Raw genomic sequence first — 18,140 nt, 5'->3', positions numbered from 1 at the left:
TATTTATTTATTTATTTATTTATTTATTTATTTATTTATTTATTTATTTATTTATTTATTTATTTATTTATTTATTTATTTATTTATTTATTTATTTATTTATTTATTTATTTATTTATTTATTTATTTATTTATTTATTTATTTATTTATTTATTTATTTATTTATTTATTTATTTATTTATTTATTTATTTATTTATTTATTTATTTATTTATTTATTTATTTATTTATTTATTTATTTATTTATTTATTTATTTATTTATTTATTTATTTATTTATTTATTTATTTATTTATTTATTTATTTATTTATTTATTTATTTATTTATTTATTTATTTATTTATTTATTTATTTATTTATTTATTTATTTATTTATTTATTTATTTATTTATTTATTTATTTATTTATTTATTTATTTATTTATTTATTTATTTATTTATTTATTTATTTATTTATTTATTTATTTATTTATTTATTTATTTATTTATTTATTTATTTATTTATTTATTTATTTATTTATTTATTTATTTATTTATTTATTTATTTATTTATTTATTTATTTATTTATTTATTTATTTATTTATTTATTTATTTATTTATTTATTTATTTATTTATTTATTTATTTATTTATTTATTTATTTATTTATTTATTTATTTATTTATTTATTTATTTATTTATTTATTTATTTATTTATTTATTTATTTATTTATTTATTTATTTATTTATTTATTTATTTATTTATTTATTTATTTATTTATTTATTTATAATTATATGTTTAAATAATTTTGTTTGTGTTTTTTTAAACTATTTTTATAAGGGATGGCCTCAGTTTTAAATACCAATAAAAGTTTTTTTTATTATTTTTTCATAAAAAATACGAACCTTTTTTGGTAACATAGTTTCATTGCAATTCGCCGTCTACGAAACCTTGTTTTGCGGCGTCAATTCCAGCTTGAAAACGAATGAACCGATCGTCATATTTTTATTTTATTAGCCTTATCATGATGCAATAACAAGGTGACCCTGTAAGCCCAACCGACATCTTCTTTTGTTGTCAAAATACATTTTTGTTTTAAAACTAATAAAACATTTTTAAAGTTAACCAAAAGTATACTTGCACAACTTCTTCACTTGAATTGTGCCAACAATATTTGGTAGTTTTATCCTTTGTACATTCCTCGATACAAAAACTTTTGACATCAAAAGAAGACTAAGGTCTAAATTTGCTTTGCTTTTCTTGATAACCTTACTAAATGAACCTGTGTAGGAATTCTTTAACTTTTATCGATTTAAAAGTTGTTAAAATTTCTTTTGTTTTTGTAACAACTACAAAACAAACAAATAAAATTGTTATAAAATAAACTATGAGTAAAGCTGTTAAAAAGTTACAGAATAGAGGACTGGTGGGCTTATTTAGAACTCAAAGGTCTAGTCCTTGGTCGATCTAGTTTTATTTTTGGCTCAAAAATTTTAAGAATAAATCGATCGATAAAGAAATAGAAAAAAACTGCGAAAACTTAATTAGTTTTCGAGCTAAAGTTGGCTAAGGAAATTTACTATAATACATATATTTTGTTTTTCAAAATAGTCAGGCTTAATCCCATGGTCGTTGTTTTAATATTTTATTAAAACAACTTTAATTTATTAGTGGGAAAAATTGGCGATGTTTACCAAGGGGTAAAGCAGGGAAGACTATAGTTTCAGATCTCGCCACAGATCTTCATCAGTTCCCTTCTTTCTTGATTTTCAACAAGAATAAAGATCTGTGGCGAGATCTGAAAATATAGTCTTCCCTGCCTTACCCCTTGGTAAACATAGCCAATTGTTTCCCACTAATAAATTAAAGTTTTTTTAAAAAAATATTAAAACAACGACTATGACTGACTATTTTGAAGAACAAAATAGAAGTCGTCATCCCAAATAAAAAACGCCAACCCTCCTAATAATACATACAGTTTAATATTATGGGAGAAAATTAGCCTAAAAGTGAACTAGTAATTATAAGCATAGTTGTAGCCACGCAGAGTTAATGGTTGAACTATAGTGGCGGACAAAAAAAAACCTGTATGAATATTGGTCGGTTTCATTTCAAATATGTAATATTTTTGGGAGATAATTTTTTTGAGCAAATTACTAGGTAATCACTTTCGTCTTAAGACGAAATACGATATGCATATTTCAGACAATTTGATGTTTTACCGTTCATCTGGCTAGAGCCCAAGATAACTCTCGGAATGATCAATCGATTTGGTGCAAACGTTAAGCAAGTTCCAAGATGGACCATATTGGTTCACTCCTCTCGGTACATTCGCCACAAAACTTGAAAAAAAATTAAATAGTGGGCACGATAACCTTCTACAGCCTATTGGACAGATTTCGCTTACTCTGATGTACTCTTGTGCCACATTTTTCTAGACGACTGGCAAATAATGTTATAGTGTTACCAACGAAAGACAAGAGTCCTCTGAACGAGTTGTAAATAGATAAAATCGGAGTCTATTACAAAATCAGTATAAACTGATAATATCTTACATATGTATGTATTTCTAAGGGATTTTATACGTTTGTGTCACATACTGGTTTTGTTTAATGGTTATGGACTAAGGTGACCTTGTTTCCTATTAATTGGAAAAGGACAAGGCGTCCTGTTTACTATTAAGCGACCTGGGGCTGCACCTGGATTCTTGCTCTATGAAAATTTGAAATGAAAAAGGTTTCCTTTATACTTTTTATTTGACATTTTTTTGCTTTATACAATTGAGCTCTTGGTTACCCTTTTGATCGATTTATTTTATTGTAATTGATGACAGTTCACCCTTTTAAACGAAAAAACGTATATTAAACTCTTGTGCCAGACATTGAAAATCGCACATGAAAATTGTTTAGCTTTAAGGAGAGAACGGTGATGGAGCTCCCTTTCTCCGTTCTTACCCACAAGCTCAAAACGTTTTCATGAAAATTTTCATAGTCTGCCACAAGACTAAGGCATACTTATAGAAGGTAAAAGTGATAATCAGCTGTATTTTTGCTTTTTTTTTGTAATTTGGGTTTTCAAAATGTAATAGTGTCTATTCATGAAATTTGGGTTTTCCAAAGGTAATAGGGTCTACTCATGAACTTTAAAGGTTCGAAATTTGTTACCACAAAACTCTTATTTTCATCCTAAATGAGTAATAGTGTTTTATGAATGCTTTATATTTACATTTTGATTCAAATTTGTTATATTTTAGAGGATTTTCAAAATGTATTTATGTTTTCCTGACGAAATTTTAAGAACGACACTATTTCATATTTGTTGTTTTTGTAAATTTTTTAGTTGTTGTAGTTAACGCCTACCAACCTTCTATAAATATGCTTTGGGTATACCAAATATTGTTGATACTCTTTAACAGTTTTTCATAAGATGTTTTGATTTAAAATATTTGTTTGACATTTTTCATTACATTTAATTATTGATTTTTCTTATTAGTGGTATACTGCGTGGGTAATTTTTTATTTATACATTCAATATTGTCTTCAAAAAGTCTATCATCTGTCATTAATCATAAAAGATTAATAATTCAATCTTCTATTCGGAAGTTGTGGGATGATGACTAAAATCGGGAAATTCCTACCGATAACAGCAGTGTTGTCAACTTTTATTCGAGATTTTCATTCATAATTTGGTGTGTTAATTTTACCGCTTCTTGTTGGTGACCAGTTACTGAATTCCACTACAGGGTTAAAATGTGAAGGAAACTTTGAAAGTTGAGTTTTGTCAAGGGTGAATTTATGAAAACTTGTAATCAGACGTTAGCATGTGTCTACCTTGTACCATTCTAATATGGAAAAGTAGTAAGTAGTATAAGGATCTACACCACTATGTGGGGAGAGTATTATAAGTTGGTTTTGCCCAAAAAGTGGTCGTAGACCCATACTTATATATACCAAAATGAATGTCTCGAAAAGCTGAGTCGATCTGGCTATATATGTCCCTCTGTCCATCTAAACTTTGTAATCACGCTGCAGGTCGCAATTTTAATCGGATCGTCACCAAATTTTTAGGTTTTGATGGGGGTCCCGGAGTAAAAGAAGCCTATTGATTTTGGTGATTGTCGAATAACATATAAGGGTCGGAATGGGCAAAAACTTATTTGTTTCTTCCAAAGCTATTCGCTTTCTATAAGGGACATACTAGAAGCAAAACCTAAGAGTGAAAGTAGCAAATATCACCTTTCGAACGATGTAACGTAACGTTGGGTAACTTCAAAAAGCGAAGCATGGCTATTAAAGTAGAAAATCCCATCCCAGTTGGTCAAATAACGGATATATCGCAATAGACGGTTATACATCCCATTTTTTCATTTCGCAATTTTGATCCAATCATCACGAAATTTTGGGGGATCCATATAGGAATAAGCCTATTAATTTTGGTATTAGTCGGATAATATTCAGGGGTCGGAATGAGCAAAAAACTTATGTGGAGAACATTCAAAGGTTTATTCATATGCGAATATCTTCACTTCAGTATTCCAAAAGGAAAGCACGTCAATGGAAAAATATTAGATGAACTGTACTGACGAGTATCTCAGCTTTGGTTGGATGTGTTTCAACAATGAAGACAGTCTTCGCATTGGCAGACGTACTTGAAAAGTACAAGGCCGACATTAGTGCCATACAGGAAATACGATGGATTGGGAAAGGCGTCACAACAACACCTAAAGGTGACGCACTGTATTATAGCTGCCATGACACAAAGCGTGAGTTTGGTTTCGGATTTGTAGTTGGTCGGAGGTTAAAACATCTGGTCTCCAGCTTCACCCCATTGAATAAAAGACTCGCTGCAATTCAATTAAAAGCAAAATTCGTCAACATCAGCTTTATTTGCGCTCATGCTCAAACTGAAGACAAGGACGAACAGACCAAAGATATATTTTACGAGCGCTTAGAAGAAACTTATGACCGTTGGCCTGCCCATGACATTAAAATCATTCTAGGTGATTTTAATGCCAAAATTGGAAAGGAGAATATCTTTGGCCCAACAACGGCAAATTCAGTCTCCACAGTGAAACATCTGACAATGGTATGAGGCTGATAGACTTTGCAGCTGCAAAAAACATGTTGTGACAGATGGAAGACATTCATCAAGCGTGTTGGATATACGATCGTTCCGAGGCTCAAACATTGATTCGAACCACTACCTGATGCCGTCTAAACGTTGCAAATAAAGCACGAACAGACACAACGCGGAATTTGGACATCGATAGGCTGCAAACACAACAGAAAGCCACAGCATATTCCACTCAACTAGCCCAATTGCTTAATGCGATAACATAACAACACAATCGGAACATATAGCCCACTTCATGCAAACAGCCGCAAAATCCATACTTGGATTCCAGGGACCTCCACAAAGGAATTCATGGTATGACCAGGAGTGTCGTGCTGCTACCGAAAAGAAAAATGCGGCATATAGAGTTACTTTACAATCAGTAGCAACGCGTAGCGCACGAGAGAGATATCGGGAGAAAAGGAGAGAAGAGAAACGTCTTTTCCGCAAGAAAAAGAGAGAAATGGAAAAGCAGGAGTGTGAAAAAATCGAGATGTACAAGAGCCAGAATGAAGTCCGAAAATCCTACCAAAGAGTGAAACATCAAACAGATGGCTTTGGTACAGACACATCCTCCTGTAGAGACCAGCAAGGTAATCTGGTAACAGATAGCGTGCTCAGGATATGGAAGGAACATTTCTCCAATCTGTTGGTATCCAATAGTAGCGAAGACGATGATACCACAGATCCAATCCCAGAAGATATTATAGAATGTATACCGCCAGACCAAGATGAGGTAAAAACAGCAATCAACCGGCTGAAGAATAATAAAACAACAGGAGCCGATGGCTTACCAGCCGATCTGTTTAAAACCGGAGGCGACGCGCTGATAAGCTAGCACCATCTGGCAGGAAGAACGCGTACCCGACGATTTGAACTTGAGCATCCTGTGTCCCGTCCACAAGAAAGGAGATAATACTGTATGCTCCAACTATAGAAGCATAAGTCTTCTCCCTATTGCCTATAAGATAGTGTCAGTGATATTGTGCGAACGACTAAAGCCAATGGTCAACGAAATAATTGGACCATACCAATGTGGCTTTAGACCTGGCAAGTCCACCATTGACCAGATATTTACCCTGCGGCAAATCCTGGAGAAGACCCAAGAGATGCAGATCAATACATATCACCTTTTTGTCATTAAAAATCAGCATACGACAGTCCCCTCCGATCAAAGGTATTCCATGCATTGTCTGAATTTGGTACCCCCGCAAAGCTCATCCGGCTTTGTAAGATGACTTTAACTGATACTAGGTCCACAGTTAAAATTGGAAAGAACCGAACAGTTCAGTACCAAAAGAGGTTTCAGACAATGAGACAGCCTTTCGTGTGACCTATTCAACATTTTGCTGGAAAAGGTAATACGAGATGCAAATGTCAAAAGAAATGGCACAATTTACACCAATAACCACATGTTACTTGCTTATGCTGATGATATAGACATCATGGGACGGTCAGTAAAGGAAGTAACTGATACCTTTAGGAAGGTCGAAGCAGAATCTGCGAAAGTGGGTCTGGCGGTAAACGGCGAAAAGACCAAATTGATGGTGTCGACGCGCAAAGCGTCCATAGAGCTCGGGCCAACTGTGGAAGTTGGTACCTACAATTTTGAGGTAGTTAAAGACTTCGTCTACCTCGGCACTGCCATAAACACAAAAAACAACATGAGTTGTGAAATAAGAAGAAGAATTGTATTGGCCAACAGATGCTACTATGGTTTAAGTAAGCAATTTAAAAACAAAGCCACATTTCGTCAAACAAAAATATCACTATACAAAACGCTGATACTACCCGTGCTAATGTATGGCTCCGAAGAATGGGTACTTGCGCAAGCAGATAAGGCAGTGCTCGACGTCGTATGAACCACGAGCTATATCAGCTATATAAAGACATGAATATAGTTAAACGTATCGAGATGCAACGATTGCGTTGACTAGGTCATATCGTAAGAATGAGCGATGATGAACCCGCTAAAAAGGCGTATGAATACATGCCACATGGCGGTGCACGCACAATCGGCAGGCCTAAGCTTCGATGGAGCATACAAGTGGATGAAGAAATGAAAAGGCGCGGTATTCCAAAAAGCGAAGCGAAAAACAGAGACGATTGGAGATCTTTTCTTAGTTCGGTCTATGGAACAAATATTCTGTAATGGACCAGCTAAGTAAGTAAGTAGATAAAATCATCATCATTCAGATGAATCATCTGAATTGACTTTGTCCCAAGGGGTTTTGGGATACAATAAATCAATGATGAACATGAAGAGAGCATTTGTATGGTGAATCGTACGAAAACATAAAGGCGAGTGATCATCTTGTTCATCTATGCCATAAATACACAAATTGTGTAATACGGGAGAATTTCCAGTTTTTATACCCTCAGCCTTTAGGCTATGGAGGGTATATACACTTTGATACGATGAAAATGTGCCTCATCGAAATAATGGTTTTAGACCCCAAGTATGTTTGGACGAAATGTGTTTCAGACAATTTGGAGTCGATCTAGCCATGTCCGTCCGTCTGTCTGTCTGTCTGTCCTGCTGGCTGGAGCGCACGATAACTCTCGAACGGATGAACCGATTCGGTTCAAATTTTGGCTTTCGTAATATTTTGTCCAAACTTTGTTTAAGTTCGAAGATGGGTTATATCGGTCCACTCCTTCCGGTACCTCCCCCACAAAAGTTCGAAAATGTTCGGAAAATTTGTACGTACGATAACTCTTGAAGGGAGTAACGGATTTGGTCCATACTTTGCAAATCGTGAAATGTCTACCGGACTTAGTTGAGCTTCCAATATGGACTCAATCGGTCCACTCCTTCGGGTACGTCCCACACAAAATTTGGGATAAGTTCAGTTTAGGACCTGCTTTCAAATCGCTTTGATTTTTGTTTTAGCAACTTGTATTCACTACCCTCCATACGACGGTACAAGTTTCATCAGGGGCAAGTTCACACTTCCTGAGAAAATAGCCTGAAAGTTGCATAAAAACCCCTATGGCACCGTGTGAGGTGGTTGGAGCGCAAGATAACTCTCGAACGGATCTGCCGATTCGGTCCAAAATATGGTCTTAGTAATATTTTGTCCAAACATAGTTTAAGCTTGAAGATAAGCCATATCGGTCCACTCCTTCAGGTACCTCCCCCACAAAAGTTCAAAAATGTATGGAAAAATTGTTCGTACGGTAACTCTTGAAGGGAGTGGCCGAATTGGTCTATACTTTACACATCCTAATATATCTACCAGATATAGATCAGGTTCAAATATGAACTATATTTGTCCACTCTATCCTGTACCTCCCACACAAAATTTCGGATAAGTTCACTTTAAGAACTGATAACGAATCACTTTGATTTTTGTTGAAGCAACTTGCATTCGCTGCCTCATTTACGATGGTAAAAGTGTTTTTAGGGGCAAGTCCATACTTCTTGAGCAAACAGCCAGAAGAGTGTAAAAACCCCCTGTGGCACCATATGTTGCGGCTGGAGATCCACTTCCATAACGGTCAATGTCGATCCATTCCTTTTAGTATCTCCTCCCCAAAACTTTTGATCTTTAATCCTAATCAACATTTTTGTCTGTTCAAACGACCAACATTTTTAAAACCTCCTAAATACATACGTATTTTGGGAAACAATTGTTTCAATATACACAGGCTGAGGGTATATCTCTGTCGGCAAAGCCGACTGATACTTTTTTACTTGTTATCTTTAACTTTTGGTTGCTTAATCAAATTAATTGGAAAGTGTGCTTTTACTCCCGGGTAATGAAGTTTATAACGAAAAATAGAGGAATTGGAACAAAACCCAATTTTTTTTCTATCACGGATAATGGAGGTTCCCGGATAATCGATTCACGGATAATCGAGGTTCAACAGTATTTGTATGTAAGTCAAGCTTAATCTCATATTTGTTGTTTTTCAAATTTAAAAACAACAAGTTTAAAGTGGGATGTAGTTAAAATTGATTACACTAGGGTTGTTGTTACAAATAGTAATTAAATATTAATTATTTTGGTTCAGTTCGCCTTAAGAGTCATTTGGTATTGGTGAAAACTTTAGTATCTCCCTAAAAGAAATGTTTACGAGTGAAAAGCTTATGCTCAGGGGTAGTGGTGTAGTGTATCACATAGTCGACTCCGTCCCGACTATAGCCTTTGCTCACTTGTTTTAAATTGTATTGTAGTTACAAAATGGAAATAATAATTACTCATAATTTTAATTATTATTTCACTGTCATAGACTGAGGATATATTTATTGATGTCGTTAAAACCACCTGCTATTTTCTTAATACGATAATAGCCTATCGAGTCATCGCTTATACGGAAAATACGATCTTCTATGGACGATACTAGTGCTGCCATAGCAAGGTTTCACTTCAAACAAGTTATCATATCTTCCTTACTGATGTTGTTGTGATTTCATTGCAACAAAATTAAAACTTTCTTTTAAGACAAAGGGGCTGATTGGCGTTTCTGTGTGAGTGAGCGATTGCAGAAGGGGATGTTTAATGTTGTATGCACTCTTTGCGTATCATATGCATTTTAGGCGTCTCAGCCAAGACCGCATGGATACTTTGCTATTTGATATTTTGGAATATAGTCGTATGATGGGCTTGTTTGTTGGCTTTCATGTTTTGATGTTAAGAAACCATTTTGGAATTTTAGTATGGTATTTGCCGAGACATTGCATCAACGTTTGTTTTCGTGCCAGTTTGTGCTTCTATATGTGTACATACTTACGTCCAAAAGATTGTCTGTCTGCCTCTCTGTCCCAGAACCTATAAATTTTGTCTTTGACGTTGTTGTAGATGAGGATCATGTCGCTGATGTTAATGATTTTGCTGCCGCTCTGTTTTTTTACTGTTTATTCTTAGTGAGCTTTCAGAGGCTGATGATTTGTTTTCTCTAAAGAGGGCCATTTGATAATTCACATAAGTAGGTACTTACGTTTGTACGTAAGCTGCACGAGCCTCTGCACTTGTGCATATAAAGCGTACAAGTGTACGTGTGTGTGTGTGAGTGGATGAGTGTGAATCAGGGATGGAAAATTCAGTACAATAGTACTTTTTTCAGTACCATTTCACTATAAAAAGTACCGAAGTACCCCCGCGGCCAATTCAGTACCATTTCACATACTATAGTCCCACACATTGACAAATTTTATGTGAAACTAAAAATGAAAAATTCACACTTTGCTTCCAAGATTGAGACTTTTATATAAGCAATTTGCTAGAAAATTTAAACATCTGGATGAATGTACCTTCATATTAGAAATATACCAACATTTGGACCAATATTGATAATTTTCTTCGTGAAGTTCTTGCACCAATTGAGAATCCGAAATACTACAGTGGACTTATCATTTAAAAGTCTTCACATCGAGCGGTATCGTAGTACCTTCCAATCTGATAACCTGCAACACCTCTTCTATGGGGGACATAATTAGTATCATCCTAGGAGTAATTAAAACTTCTGTACCAAATTAAAAAGCTCTATCTTATATTGCGAGCTGTATCTTTAATTTAGCCCTTCGTTGGACACCGATATTGTTTGTCACATTCGTAACACATGAGTCTGGCCAGACCCATGTAATAAATATAAATTTTTTAGTAAACTTAATTAATATTTTCGTATAAAAAGTTGTAGAATATGTTTTAAGGATCCTAATCTTACATATATAATCGTTATTTGTCAAAAAAACATACCGAAAAACACTAAATTTAATTAATTTTATCAAGGTAGTAAAAACGGACATATGCCTATGGAGTAAAAATTCTTACTTTTCTTGTCTCTATGCTCGAAAATCCTATTTATATATAACTTCAATGCACTATATTTTATTTTGGGGTATTACTCTGAATGAATAGGGTCTATTTTATAACTTTACAGCTTATTGCAGTGCAATAACGATAATATCAATAGGTAAATGAGGGCATATGTCCTAAGGACTTTCTTCTAATTCATATGGAGAATCCTATATTTGAACCATTCCACTCCACAAAAAGAGCATAAAGGCTTTGTAATGGGTTTTATTTGTCCAGTTATGTGTAAAATTGTCTAAAATAAATGTGTAACCCTATTTCCAAGGGATTTTTTCAGGTTGTGGTACGTACACTGATTTCAAACCCATCTCCTACTTTTGCGACCTTTTTACGTGCAATTTTGAAGACATGGTAGGGTGAAATGCGACAAATTTCATAAAATGGTATTCAATCTGTCAAATAATTTAGAAAAAAAAACAATTTTAAGAAAAACTTTGGAAATTTTTCAATAAAAAATAGGTGGGGTCTGGCCAGACTCATGTGTTACGAATGTGATATGTATGTCAAAAAATCCTTGTAGCTCCTTTTCTGGTGATCCTTTTGACTTCACGTTTCTTTCGTTGGAAAGGTAAGAAAATTTCATGAAGCTACCTGAAATCTCAGGTCCATAGCTTTATTTTAACCCAGTTTAAAATGCAAAATAAAATGAAAAAGGCCTGGCTAGACTCAGGTGTCCAACGGAGGGTTAACAGATGCTTTTATACTTTATAGGGTCTCCGAATATTCCGATGTGTTACAAACGGAATGACAAAATTAATAATATCATAACCTTTTGCAACATTCTCCTGATTTCATAGATATAAGCAGTTGTTGTTGTTTTTTACTGAATAGAAAGTTTTAATTTTTTCTTAAAAATACAATAAAAAGTACCTTTTTAATGAAAAAAGTACAATTTTAGTACTTTTTGAAATTTTTAATTTTCCATCCCTGGTGTGAATAATCTTTTTTGGAATTATTTTGTTTGTGTTCTGGCTATGCTTTTACTGCTTTGTTCTAAAAACCAGAAGACGATCTTTTGTAGAATATAAACAGCTTTTGCAGTTTATTATTATGTGTTTTTCTTCTACTCTCTAGTAGCTCTGAAGGGGGACATGGTGCACACATACAGATGTTGAGAGAATATGGCACACTGAGAGATGACTTCCTTGGTCGGAATGGAGATGTTTGAGGGGTGGCGAATTCTTACGTGTGTTAGTAAGATGTATTTCGGTTTTGTTAAGTTTCTGTTTTGTTGTTATTGTTATTTTTGTGGGGCAATGACCGACCGTATGCGTTTCGGTAGAAGAACATATTTTGCTTAATCTCTACAAAAATAATTCAAAAAGACTGAATGTGAAATGAAATTATAATGCATACTAAAAATTAAAACACAAATTATCAATACGATTACATTATGGAAAATAACGTCATTCTAATTATTACATTTTTATCATATATAAAACAATCAATATAATATAAAACAATCACTTTTGTTTAGGAATTTTAGATACTGCTCTCATCTTTTTAACTAGCATTGCATGGGATTGCCTCGTTGAATATATCTATATTGATATCAAAATAGTACGTCTAACATTTTATGAAATGTTTAGTTTCTACCCAAAAATAAGGTTTTAAAGAAATAGCTTACCATCTATTTTTTAGACCTATGTCAAGATTTTACAAAGGAGTATTTTTGCGAACACACAAAACTTAAAACATTTCTATATATTGGGATTGAACAAACGACTTTGTGACTTGTTGTTAAATACAGTACATACAGCGACACAATAACAATATATGAGATTTTTAATTTTAAGTTTGTTTAGCCTATAATGAATCTTGAATTTATAAACGTCGGTTTGTTGTTGCTAATTATTTTGTTTACTAATCACAGATATGTTATTTGGCTTTAAAGCCAATGATGACATGAATTTTAGAAAATTAGAAAATAAATATTAGAAAATAAAAATAGTAAAAAACATCGACCCTGTTTTTCATATCTAATCTAAAAGTTAAACTATACCCACAAACTAGGTGAGGCATTAACTTAATCATTGGTAATGCTAAAGATCGCTTTATGAAAGCTAATTTCAACATTTATTGATTGATTTTTCTAATGTTTTAATTATTTACATTTTGTAACGACAACAAAATACAATAACTTTCCCTTATTATTCAGTTTGGAAATATAGGTTTTTTTCTATATACTGTATGTATATACAGTATAACTTCTCTGTAACGCACTTCCCTATAACAAATAAAAATTTAAATCACAACTTTTTTCCAACCATTTTCACGTATCCCTGTATCATATTTTGATCAGTTGTTACTTTAATTATAAAGTGATTCAATAAATAAAAAATGATTTAAAAGTTAAGCTACAGTGTTTTATTTATAATTGCATTAAAATAGATAGTATATTCTTCATCATGATGGAATCTCAAAAAAAAAAAAACGCTTGCCGTTTAATTTAGTCACCATTTTTTATTTAAATGTAAGCGTTTTTTAGAGATTCAATCATGAAAAAGAATATATGTACTACTTGATGCTAAGCGAAAAATTATTTTCTAGCTTTTAGTGCATTTATAAATAAACACTTTACTTTAATTTTTAATTATTTTTTATTTTTAATTTTATAGAAAATACATTTTTTGACCACTGAAAACCCATAACCAAATTTTTATGTAGATAAAAACTTAAAAATGCCTGAAATCGGGGGTTATATGGGGGCTATACAAAAGCCTGGACCTATGTCCACAATTTGTGGTGTATTGGGAACTACAAATGCCAAGTTACAACCAATTCGGCTTAAGAATGGAGATAAAATCCTCAAAATACCTGAAATCGGTAGTGCCGTTATATGGGGGCTATAGAATAAAATAGACCCATATTGGTTTTTGTTTCATTCTCATGTATTTTCATCTAAATCTGAAAAGTGTGTAAAGTTTCAGTTCGATTGGATTTGATATAAACACTGTAAAAAACATCCCACACAAAATGATTTTAAAATCTTTATTAAACAGCACATAGTAAAATTTTAACTGTAAACAAGCAGTAAAGCCATTCGACACAACCAAAATGACATAGCATTTTGTTTCTCACTAATTTTTTCGTAATATAATTCTTTGAGCATTTTGTTTTTTAAAAGTGATTTGTGCGGGGCCATTTTTAGTCAATAATAGGTAATGGTCCATTTATTCTCGCAACAGGAGATCATTTTTGAAAAAAACAAGTAAAAAAGTATCAGTCGGCTTTGCCGACAGAGATATACTCTCAGCCTGTGCAAATTGAAACACTTTTTTCACAAAAAAATTATGTAGGTACTTAAAGGAATGGACCCACATAGACCATGGGGATGCCATAGGGGGTTTTTACACATTTCGGGCTGTTTTTTTATGAAGTATGGACTTGCCCCTGAAACAACTTTTACCATCGTAATTAAGACAGCGAATGTAAGTTGCTTCAACAAAAATCAAAGTGATTCAATAGCAGGTCTTAAAGTGAACTTATCCAAATTTTTGTGTGGGAGGTACGGGATGGAGTGGACAAATATAGTCCATATTCGAACCTGATCTATATCTGGTAGATATTATAAGAGTGTGTAAAGTATAGACCAAATCGGTCACTCCCATCAAGAGTTATCGTACTCACAATTTTTCTGAATATTTTTGAACATTTGTGGGGTAGGTACCTGAAGGAGTGGACCGATATTGCTTATCTACGAACTTAAACTAAGTTTGGAAACAATATTACGAAGGCCAAATTTTGGCCGGAATCGGCATATCCGTTCGAGAATTATCTTGCGCTTCCACCCATAAACATGGTGTCATAGGGTTTGTTTTTCAACTTTCAGGCTATTTTTTCAGGAAGTATGGACTTGCCCCTGAGGAAACTTGTACCTTCGTATAGGGGACAGTGAATACAAGATGTTACAACAAAAACCAAGGCGATTCGAGAGCAGGTCCTAAACTGAACATTTCCGAAATTTTGTGTGGGAGGTACTCGAAGGAGTTTACCGATTGAGTCTATATTGGAACCTCATCTAAGTCTGGTAGAAATTTCATAATGTGCAAAGTATGGACCAAATCGGTTACTCCCTTCAAGAGTTATCGTACGCACAAATTTTCCGAACATTTTCGAACTTTTGTGGGGGAGGTACCGGAAGGAGTGGACCGATATAATCCATCTTTGAACTTGAACTAAGTTTGGACAAAATATTACGAAAGCCAAATTTTGGACCGAATCGGCAGCCGTTCGAGGGTTATCTTGCGCTCCAACCATTACACACGGTGTCATAGGGCTTTTTGTAACTTTCAGGCTATTTCCTCAGGAAGTATGGACTTGCCCCTAATGAAACTTACAGCGTAGTATAGAGGACAGCAAATACAACTTGCGTAAACAAAAATCAAAGCGATTCGAGACCAGGTCCTAAACTGAACTTTTCCGAAATTTTGTGTGGGAGGTACCCGAAGGAGTAGACCGATTGAGTCCATATTGAAACCTCATCTAAGTTTGGTAGAAATTACACGATGTGCAAAGTATGGCCCAAATCGGTTATTCCCTACAAGAGTTATCGTGCGCACAAGTTTTGCGACAATTTTTGAACATTTGTGGGGGAGGTACCTGAAGGAGTGGACCGATATGGCCCATCTTCGAACTTAAATCGAATCTGGACAAAATAATTCGATACCCAAAATTTGAACCGAATCGATTGATCCGTTCGAGAGTTATCGTGCGCACCAGCCAGCCAGACAGACGGACAGACAGACAGACGGACGGACATTGCTAGATCTACTCAAAATTGTCTGAAACGGATATCGTACAAACATACTTGGGGTCTAAAACCATTATTTCGATGAGGCACATTTTTGGTCGTATCAAAGTGTAAATACCCTCTTTAGCCTAAAGGCTGAGGGTATAAAAAGATCAACAAGCCATAATGCTAATGATCGTTATACCTAAATCCATTATCTATGTTGGTATCAAATGATATATGCATGTTATGTGAAATGTTACAGAAAGGATTAAAGTCGGCTATAACTAACTATAGGATTCTCAACTCAATCCTTGATATGTCGTCAATGCCTCGAATACAATATAGCCAATATAAAATTCATAAGTATGGATATATTATGTATCAGTAAGGAATTCACTAATTCTATGTTATGGACATACTGAACCACTGTATTTGTCTTCTATATGACGGTATTCTTTCAAGATTCCAGAGATCCGATTTACTCGCGAGTGAAAATTTGGGAGAAGGTGGTAATTTTTTTGGGTGCAATTTTTGGGTGTTTTGGGGCAAGTTTATTAGGGGTTGGGGTAAGTTTTTGTTTGGCGGGTGGGAGGAGAATTCGAAAAGAGTTTCACTTGCAAGTGGAATTCGAGCGAGTATTCGGAGTTCTGCAAGATTCTATAGAGCTGATAAAACTGATTGTCTGAAATTCAATCTCATTTGTTTTACAATTGACGGAATGGTGTTTTTCGTGCTAAGAGTTCGTGGTTGAAGATTATTTTTGATCGTTATTCGTAATATCGCTCATTTACTCAAAGAGTGGTACATCTCATAAAATCAAGTTTCGAGAAAAACGCGTTTGAAGTTGCCGTTTGAAATGTGACTTGCCAGCATAAAAAAGATTATTACACAAAAAATAAAATAACCACTTCGACCATATTTTGCCAATAAGTAGCCAGATATCAGTGCTAGTGATTTGAAGGGTTTTAGTGCTTCATTAACTCAAAAAAACTTTTTTGTTGATTTATGGCAAACTCCTAGAAAATAAGCTGCAGCTCATTGAATATTAGATACAAGATAAAGTAAAAGTCGTAGAAAAAAAACTATTTTTGAGTTATGTCACACTTTGAATAAATGAGCGTTATTAATAGCGCATTAACATGTATCTGTATAATCTGATTTGTGATATACATCTTTCTTATAGATTTGTTTCTAAGTTGTTTGTAAAGGAAAATTGCCCTCTGAAAATGTGTTCTTTACAGAAATAATATAAAATACAAAATGCCGTCAAACATTTGCATTCATATTGAGGTTTCTTTCCTATTCCATACATCTGAATTTTTAGAAATTATTGCATATGAGGTAGTGAGTTTTTAATGAAGATATTTTCAGTATATTTTTTACAATTTCTTAATATTGCTCTCAAAAATATGCTCGAACCATGTATTCCAATTGTGTTACTCCATTTAAAGGAAATCATGTATTTGTTCTTGACCTTTGACTTACCTTCGAAAGGCTTTATAAAACTTCCGTTTTGAGGGTCCTTGAATGTTAGTTAATTCATTTCAATTCTTTGATTATTTTCCATAGAGAATAGCGCCAATTGTTTGTGTGCACATTAGTTTGAGTATGTTTGTTGTTGTGCGATAATTATTTTTTTTATTATTATTCGATTTAAGCAAATTTCACATAATCACTCTGTATTCTTATTTCAATCAAATATCATGGATTTTGATTTGTTCAGGCATGACGCTTTCTTTGTAAATTTTCACATTTTATCACTTGGCTTTTGGTAAAACAGTTCAGAGTTAGAATAGCGTTAGAATCTATTTTGGCTTCTGCTTCAGAACTGTGAAGGTTAATTTGATGTTTTTAGTTTTTATTGTTTTGGGAGGAATCGCTCGTAAAACACAACCAGACCGTAGGCTTACTGATTTTCATCTAAACGGATCTGAACTATTCCAAAAATAATTTCGGCAAATGTTACAGACGTCGCCTTTCCTTGTAGTTGTATGTAGTGTTGATGAGACGTACATATTTTCATAAACCTCTGGATGGAGATCTGTATGTGTGTGTGAGTGTTCAGATGCGTGAAGAACTCTGCCAAAAATACAAAACATATACTGAGCGCCGAACATATGTGAACATCACCGGTCTTGCGGGCTCGAGAAGGGAACGTCCGGTGGCAAAGCCGAGGTTAGCCGTCCTGAGTTATAATAATGTTGTGCTCTGTGGTTGTATTGTCAATGTTGATATGATGCACTTTAAAACACAGCCGTGTTTTTTGGTGATTTGCTTTTTTAATTTTGTTTTTTTTTTTCTTTTTTTTGGTAGTCTTCTTCCTTCTACCTCTGCTGCACATGTTGCTTTGGAGGCAATAAACATTTTCACCACTCGACTGAGAGTATACTCTCTTCCCTTGTTCGTACCTTATCTGCCCAAAGTGCAACACACTAGGCTGATGTGAGGGCAGGAGAGTATTTTTTGGCGAAATTGAACTCTCTACTCGAAATTTG

The 18,140-nt window shown here is 33.9% G+C and overlaps 1 protein-coding gene across 4 annotated transcripts in view; it reads right to left on the bottom strand.

Annotated features, from left to right (window-relative positions):
• The window catches only part of br (broad-complex core protein), a 138,558-nt gene extending 120,989 nt beyond the window's left edge, over nucleotides 1-17,569 (bottom strand). For 3 of the 4 annotated variants that reach the window (XR_012411859.1, XM_073978459.1, XM_073978454.1), the window contains exon 1: nucleotides 17,131-17,567. The gene's annotated coding sequence lies outside the window, so the exon portion shown is untranslated. Of the gene's footprint in view, nucleotides 1-17,130 lie in introns of all 4 variants that reach the window. The other variant, XM_073978463.1, reaches the window with a different exon arrangement.
• Between the last annotated feature and the right edge of the window lie 571 nt (nucleotides 17,570-18,140).

This window comes from Musca autumnalis, unplaced genomic scaffold (assembly GCF_047663935.1).
Source record: "Musca autumnalis isolate F117 unplaced genomic scaffold, ASM4766393v1 scaffold_3, whole genome shotgun sequence".
In the NCBI taxonomy this organism is placed as follows: Eukaryota; Metazoa; Arthropoda; class Insecta; order Diptera; family Muscidae; genus Musca; species Musca autumnalis.
The sequence above is the reverse complement of the archived record's forward strand: the minus strand, read 5'-3'. Positions and strand labels throughout refer to the sequence as shown.